This window comes from Clytia hemisphaerica, unplaced genomic scaffold (genome assembly GCF_902728285.1).
Source record: "Clytia hemisphaerica strain Z4C2 unplaced genomic scaffold, Clytia hemisphaerica genome assembly, whole genome shotgun sequence".
Classification (NCBI taxonomy): Eukaryota; Metazoa; Cnidaria; class Hydrozoa; order Leptothecata; family Clytiidae; genus Clytia; species Clytia hemisphaerica.
In genome coordinates this window covers 626,469-635,281 of record NW_027104293.1, presented here as the reverse complement: position 1 = coordinate 635,281, position 8,813 = coordinate 626,469, and the positions used below count along the sequence as shown (strand labels likewise).

Below are 8,813 nucleotides of genomic sequence, written 5' to 3'. Positions count from 1 at the left end.
TGGTATCATTGGAAAGATATTAGCGAGTGGAACAATTTGAAATAAAAAAATCTTTAAAAAGATTCTAAAAATGAAGATGAAAATGAAGAAGAAAAAAATGAAGATCTTGTAGAAAAGTGCTATAACTTTCATTTTCACTAGAGAGATTCTTTGATCTTAGGAGATAATCACTGTGAAGAAATTTTATTAGAATATTTATTCAATATAAAGTTATGATACAAAGTTCATAAGTGATTGACCCCAAAAACAGCAAAAAACTGCAGAAAACAGGGTTTTTAGACTTCAATCAGCTTCTAACTTTGTTTGATATCTTTTGACTGAATGATTATTTTAGAGAATTTTTTTCACAGTGATGACGTTCGATGATTAAGGATTCACTTCAGTGAAAATGAAAGTTATAGCACTTTTCTACAAGATCTTCATTTTTTTCTTCTTCATTTTCATCTTCATTTTTATAATATTTTTAGAGTTTTTTTTTATTTCAAATTGTTCCACTCACTAATATCTTTCCAATGATACCAAATTTATAAAGATTGAAGAATTCCTTCAAAAGTTATTGGTAAATGAAAAAAGAGTGCACACTTATCGTGAATAGACTTTAGAAGCGGTAGAAGATGTTTCTAAAGGTACGGAAAATCTTGTATTTTATACCGTGAGTGGTCCTAAATCTGACAGCTCTGCCTAAATCCGACCTCCCCAAAATAACTGTTATGAAAAAAATTCTATGTTTACAAACATTCCCTCTCCAAGCTGCACAATAAACTATTGCAAGTACTCTTGAAACAAAACATCTAACAAGATTACAATGTCAAGATGTCAAATAAATATGATCAAAAAAGTGTGATCAAAAAAGTGTGAATTGTATATACAAATAATTACCTCTATTATTCTAAATTCGTTGCTCCTGTTTAAAACGTTAACAATTTTGTAATAAAAAATTATGTTTTTTGTATAAGAAGCAATTGGTGTTATTTGGTTCAATTGGTTTAGTGTATCAAATCTCTCAGTTTAGTGACACTTTGGTATCTTCGTGTCACAGCGAAAGGTTTGTTTTTATTTAAGTTTGTATCTTTGAAAGACCCCATCAGATTTAGGCAGGGCTGTCGGATTTTGGACCACTCACGGTACTCATGAAACTGCTGTAAGTTAACTTTATGAAACTAATCTAATTTCTCAACTACCTCCTGGTTATTTTCTGCATTAGAAAGGTAGCCGGCAAAAAAAAGTAATCATAGTGCTTAGAAGGATTTATTCATAAACATTTAAAAACAGATAATAGTTACTATATATATGATGAATTCGCTACCTTAATTCAAAAGGGGCCTATGTTCTGGAACCCCCAGTTCAAAAGGGGCCTAAGTCCATTTTTATGAGATTTGAGATCTTGGTTTTTCTCAATCTCTGGCATATTTTGCTCTCTTTTGAGAGCAACAAGTAGTTTTCAAAGTTAAAAAGGCTGAAAATTTCATACTGAAGCTCTGATAAAAGCCATGTTTAATTTAAAAGAGGCCTAAGTCCATTATCTTTTTACAATAGCAGGACCTAAGTCCATCATTTTTTTACAATAAAAGGGCCTAAGTCCACAAAAATAAGTTTGTTCAGTTTTGAAGAGGCCTAAGTCCAATTGAATTGCAAATGGGCCTAAGTCCATGCATCCTAAAAAGTTTAATTGGGTTTTTCTTTATTTTACTAAGATTGTCTTTTCTCTTTATCTTGGATCTTTGAAGTGTAAGTGACTTTATTTTGGAATGTCATATGTGCAGGTTTTGAACTTTAAAAGGCAGAAATTAACCCTCACATGTTTTTCAAAATTCATGTTAAATTCAAAAAAGGCCTAAGTCCACTCTGCAAGATTTACTAAGTTGCACCTGTTACATACAAAAATATCTACTTTCCAAACAAATGCCTTTTCATTAGAAAATCAACTTAAAGCAATGGCTTTCAGAAAACATTTACTTCAAAGCTTTACCATCAAAATGGGCCATTCCAGAAAAAAAACTTTACCCCCTAATGGATGACATCAATTTTTGAAATAAATTTTGGCATGCAATTCCAGGCAAACTTTAAAGAGAAAGTATCGGAATTCCATGAATTTTACTTAATTTTGCATTAAAGTATTGGAATTCAATGATTTTTTTAGGTTACATTACAGTAACGGAATTCAGAATTCCACGGTTTTGATAGGTATCTTGTAAATTTGTTACTGAAATTCCGGACTTTCTTGAAAGCAATTGGGGGTAACAAATACCACCCCTGTTGAATAATTATGTAGTCCAGCAGAAAAACAATTATAAAACCATGCATAATCATTACAATATGCGTGATACAGTAATTATGCATGGCTCTATCATTGTTTTTATGGCTGGACTACATAATTATTCAACAGGACGTCCTCTTTGAAAAAAGGTCTATTAATCGAATGCAAATCGAACATAAATCGAATTGATCGAACATTAATCGAACTAATCGAATCAATTGAAAAGTATATGCAATTGAAGCTAATCGAAACTAATCGAACATCAATCAAACACCAATTGAACGGTAATCGAATCCAATCAAAAATAAGATGTGAACTTTGATTGGCGTTCGATCAATTCGGCTAATCGAAAATCAATCATTCGATTTGATTCGGTAATCAAATTTTTCGATTGACATCCCCTGGATAACAATATACAGTGTAGCTGGAACCTCGATATTCCAGGATTAGAAAAAGCTATACCTGTTATCTTTTTTCTTTAAAGAATCAACAAGCCATCAACATCGATAAATTACACACATTTCCTCAGAAACTTTTAAAATGATCTGCCATTATGACTATCTTGAAGCCGTTCCGAAATTAACCAATCGGGTTAGGTATCGGAATTCCTATGGGAGTTCTTTTCCGAGATTTGTAAATTAGCTAAGTCGGCAAAAAAACTTTTCCTGGGGGTTTGAGGAATAAACAGAACTGTTATTATTTGTTTTTAATTCAACCATATATTCAAATTTGCGCTCTAAAATACTTAAATAAATAAGTTAATAATATTCAATATACTATTTGTATCTCTCAGAAAATAAACACTTACAGAACGATATAGTTTTTCATTTGGAATACCCCCGTGTTTGGAACATTTTATCGTGGGCGAAAAATAGGGCGGAAACTAAGTAGCACCCTCAATGCAAGATTTCCGCCTCATCTTTATTCGCCCGCGCGAAAACGCAAGCTAATCATTTTTTTCTCGTGCGCTCAATGGGAAAAGGAAAGTGATCGATATTCTTTGAAGGAAAAACGTCAGAAACAAACCCAAACACCAAAAGATGTATTTTGTTGTTGAGAATCGGTCATGTGAAGATGAAAAAATTTCTGCTATGCGTTTTTTTCGGAACGCTGAAAAACTCTAATTTCGATCTTCCTTAAGGTAAATGGGTTGCGAGATTTGGGTTAGCGAGGCAAAAATCGCTAAAAAACTGGTAAAATTGTAATCCTCAAAAATCGAAGGTCCAGCCTCACTGATATATATCATCTTTGACCTGCTCTATCTATGCTATTCTATTGCTCATAGTTAGAATTTGCGGATTTTGTTTGTTGGTGAAGAAATCTGAATTTTAAAAATCATATTCTTAATTAGGATTGAAAAACAAAGGGATAATCCTAATAAGAAAGTCCGTGCGATCGAAAAAAAACATGCTTAATTAGGATAGAACTCCTGCTGACTGTTAATACTGTAATATATACTGCCAGACTGCTGATAGACAGGAGACCCGTCCTGTATTTTTATAATCTGATGTATGAAGGACAGGTATGACATGTGAGGCAGATTTCTGCCTCAAAATTTTACAGAGTGGCAAATTCGAATTTTACCGCTGTCCTCACGCACTTGTCCTCCTCCTAAAAATGAAAACCAAATTTCAGAACTTGTGTTTTCTCTAATAAAGTGTGACCAGTAAAAGAATAACAAAATTTGATTAGCTGTGTTTTAAACTGTTATTAGGATCTGGGTAATTCAAACTCTCAGCCCATACCATGCTATATATTTCGCCATCATGCTTCATGGCATCAGTATAAAATAAGAATAAGAAATCATAGCATCATCATGATGGATCTCCAGGCTAGCAGCTTGGTAAAACCCGTGTGTTTTCATTATGTAAACGAAAGTACTTACACATAGTTGTGACGTCGAGAAAGTCAAAACGGGAGAGAACATCATAAATTCCTTGTCAATTAAGTAGTATAAAAAAACGAATCAATCGTAAACGACATAACAGGTTTCGTATTCCCAAAGGAGAATTAAAAACGGCACATTACATTTAATGCGCGAGTGACTTTTTAAGTTATAAAAGTTGAATACCAGGCGACTGTATTCGAAAAACTTAATGTCAAAATGACTTATGGAATGAAATTGGCATAAATTTGCATCTATTTTAGATAGACTATATTTGGCAGTCAGGCAAATCCTTAACGGGTTTCCCACCGGGGGAGGATACTAGGGTTGCAATCTGGCGAGAGGGGGTACCGCCCGACATTCGACCCTCAAACCCTTAACGGGACTAAAAAGGAGAAAACAAAGGAAAATTTTGTCCAAAAAAAAAAAACTTTATCCAAAAAAAGGTACCCTTAAGGGTGGCACATACCGTACCCTCCATTTGCCTAAGTACCCCAAGGGGTTTTCCCGCCCCGTGCAAATGAGCTAGAACGCGTCAGGCAAATACGCCAATTTCAACTTTAAAGTGAAAACGGGGGGAAATGAAGATGAACGAGGCTTTCATTTTTTCTTTACAAGATTCTTCATTCTTTAAATTTAATCAAAGTCTTTGATTTAATAAAGGATTGCGCCCATTGAAAAACATTCCACTCATTCAATCTTTTTTATATCATATAGAATACTATTCAGTGATACCTAACAATCCTAAATACACCCCTGCATCAAATTCATATCCGTATTCTCTTCCCAAAGATTAGACTTAGTTACTTGCTTCACTGCTAACAAAAGCGACTGATAATCCGTTGATTTCAATACTTTGAAAGTTTAAGTTCAAATAATGCTTTTACTTTCTTTTTATTCAGGAAAAACGGAAATGAAGCGGAGACGATTTGTCAATATCACAATCATTGCGGACTGCTTTCACTAAACTCAAGAAGTGTCCGAGACAGTGTAAGTTACATTGTTATATGTATGAAACATATAATCTCATCTATGTTGAAATCTAGCTTGTTTTTTGTGCTTCTCATCAATTAGTGTGCGTTGTTTCTTGTCACCGTAACTTCGGCAGTTTATCTGCCGACTTTTGAGCGACTGTCAATTTGTCTATATAGTTTCAAGCTTAAAAAATCTACAGTACCATTGATCTTCTAACAGTCATATGAATGATAATACTTTTTCTTCTTTATTTAGTTACCGATTGTTACCATTATTAGCTGTTCAGGGAGAGCGTGCTGCTTGAGAGTCGTGAAGAAGAAAATAAGAACCACCTTTTTTATTAAATTTAAGAATTCATAATAACATACGTTACGAAATACATAAAACATTAAAAAAAGTGGCGAAAATTAAAAATGAGGTCACTGATCATTACAATCAAGTTATAATAGAATAGAGACTGTAACTTCGTTGGTCTTTCTTTTCTTTCTGGGCGTTCTTTTCATTCTCTCATGCACACGCACCACTGTCTCAATGCCGACCCGGTGGAGCTTTTTCCTTCAGTGTGGATGAAAATTTCACCGGATCTCTGACACATAGGTATTCTCCAGAAGGTTTCCAGATTCTTGCCTTCGCCAACGAATGTGTATCATTATGATATTACGACAGTGGAAAATGTGGAAAATACACGTCTCATCTGGATAAATGATATTGCAATTGTGTTCCCATAAAAATGAAAATGACTGAAATGAAAAAGAAAAAAAGAAAATAGCACAAAAGAATTGTTGTGATTCATCCAATCTAGACCACTGGACACCTAGTAATAAGCATGGAGTGGCAAAATCAGGGTTCTGAAACATCGTTATCTCACAATGCCCGTATTCTATTCCTTCGCCACAGCATTTTTTGAAAATTCTTTTAAGGGCCATTCGCGAAAGTTTATAGACAGAAAAAAACATCTGTAAAACTGGGAAAAGTTAACATTTATACAGCCCCGTCTCCTTAAAGTAAAATGTAAGATTTATACACCCCTGTCTCGGTGAAGTTTTGAAACCTACCAGGAGGACTATGAAAAAAGTAAAATACACCGTTAGTATCGTTATAAGCATCTTTCAGCTTTTTCAAGCCCTCGACCGAAGCATCTCCGAGCCTGTCAAAATTTTACCCGATGAAAGTTCCCATTTCTCAATGCTCTTTATTTCTACTTGGCCTTCATATCCCTATCTCATCAAATGGAAATTTAAGGTAATTAAAAGGCAAACCGTACCGAAATTCTCATGTCCCTTCTAAGTAAAAATTACATCGAATGGAAAAACATCGAAACATTATAAAGATGTTTTTGCAGCTTGAACTCAAAGGAAAATCGAACTAAACTCGCTAAAAGGTGGAAAGTTTCACCCCTTGTCCCGGTGGACTGAGAGACAATATAATGTACCGTTTCCCCAATCTTCCCGTATTCATAAAAACTCTTTAACAGACATGCGTGACATGTGAGACAGGGGTGTGTTTCTTTTCGTAAAATTAGCCAAAAACCATGTCATCGTATTGGCGAATAAAAGCCATAAATAAAAGTCTCACCTGTCGTTCATAATTGACATAATTCTGTAACTTTTTTGTTACATTGTTTTAATTGATTTTCAGTTCATTTATTCCCAAGATAATTACTTCGCACTTTTAACGACTTTAAAATAAACAATCATCGTTCGTTATAATCCATTGCGCATCGTGTTTTAGACGATTCCAATTTCAGATAACTTGAGCTCCACCGCAGATGATTGAAAAAGTCAATTCTTCGTGTGCTTCAACTTCACAAACTTCTCCAATCCTGGTGGTGATAAGATTTATATGAGAGTAATCGTCACGAAAAGCGCTAATAAAATATCGAAAAATGGAGATTCCCAAGATTGGCGAAGGTATCTTAAATCTTGGTTTAAAAAAATCTCTTTGATCTTTCTTTTTTTTCTTTTGTTAATTGCTTACGTCATTGATGACTTGCGAGATATTTCTCATGATGAAAACACACGGGTTTTACCAAGCTGGCTAGTAGACTGCTGAGCTGATGGCTCGGATAATTATACTCTTCATTAAAAAAAAGAAAGTAAAGAAAAAATAACTTTTCTCGTTGTTACTAAAAGTGGTAACGGTAGGTAACGATAGGTAACGATAGGTAACGACAAGTAACGGTAGGTAACGACAGGTAACGATAAAGTAACGGTCGGTAACGATGAAGTAACGCAAGTAACGAGGGGTAACGAAAAAGTAACGAAGTAACGATGGGGGAAAAGCTGAAAATGGTGGCCCTGAGGAGTCGAGCTATCAAAATTTGTAGATTTCTGCGGCAGGGCTAATGGTGAATGGTGATTTTGAGAGAACCTAAGGACTTTGGTTAATCTATTCAAGAATTTTGGACATCTAATGATTGTACAGCAGGATCTGATCGTTCTGGTGAATATGACTGTGGAGATAATAAATCCAATCGTTTTTATTGTAAATTAGTGTTTGTGAATAAACTGAAAGCTTTGACGGAATCAATGGTGTTGGTCAACGCAATGATAAAATAAATGGTGCTGGTCAATGTAATGATGGAATCAGTGGTGATGGTCAATGCAGTGATGGAGTCAATGGTGTTGGTCAATGCAGTGATGGAATCAATGGTGTTGGTCAATACAATGCTGGAATCAATGGTGCTGGTCAACGCAATGATGAAATAAATGGTGCTGGTCAAAGTAATGATGGAATCAGTGGTGATGGTCAATGCAGTGACGGAATCAATGGTGTTGGTCAATGCAGTGATGGAATCAATGGTGTTGGTCAATACAATGCTGGGATCAATGGTGCTGGTCAACGCAATGATGAAATAAATGGTGCTGGTCAATGTAATGATGGAATCAGTGGTGATGGTCAATGCAGTGATGGAATCAATGGTGTTGGTCAATGCAATGATGGAATCAATGGTGCTGGTCAATGCAATGATGGAATCAATGGGTGCTGGTCAATGCAATGATGGAATCAATGGTGCTGGTCAATACAATGATGGAATCAATGGTGTTGGTCAATGCAAAGATGTTGGTCAATGCAATGATGGAATCAATGGTGCTGGTCAATGCAATGATGGAAACAATGTAGTGGTCAATGCAATGATGGAATCAATGGGTGCTGGTCAATGCAATGATGGAATCAATGGTGCTGGTCAATGCAATGATGGAATCAATGGTGCTGGTCAATGCAATGATGGAATCAATGGTGCTGGTCAATGCAATGATGGAATCAATGGTGCTGGGCAATGCAATGATAGAATCAATGGGTGCTGGTCAATGCAATGATGGAATCAATGGTGCTGGTCAATACAATGATGGAATCAATGGTGTTGGTCAATGCAATGATGTTGGTCAATGCAATGATGGAAACAATGTAGTGGTCAATGCAATGATGGAATCAATGGTGCTGGTCAATGCAATGATGGAATCAATGGTGCTGGTCAATGCAATGATAGAATCAATGGGTGCTGGTCAATGCAATGATGGAATCAATGGTGCTGGTCAATACAATGATGGAATCAATGGTGTTGGTCAATGCAATGATGTTGGTCAATGCAATGATGGAAACAATGTAGTGGTCAATGCAATGATGGAATCAATGGTGCTGGTCAATGAAATGATGGAATCAATGGTGCTGGTCAATGCAATGATGGAATCAATG

General features: G+C 35.4%; 1 protein-coding gene and 1 long non-coding RNA gene across 2 annotated transcripts in view; both read left to right on the top strand.

Annotated features, from left to right (window-relative positions):
• The window catches only part of LOC136817155 (protein SREK1IP1-like), a 113,149-nt gene that overhangs the window by 71,263 nt on the left and 33,073 nt on the right, over positions 1-8,813 (top strand). The window lies entirely within an intron of this gene.
• On the top strand, positions 5,060-7,027 carry LOC136817147 (uncharacterized). The gene is made up of 2 exons (XR_010848035.1): positions 5,060-5,132; positions 6,849-7,027. It is a non-coding gene; the product is annotated as an uncharacterized lncRNA (long non-coding RNA).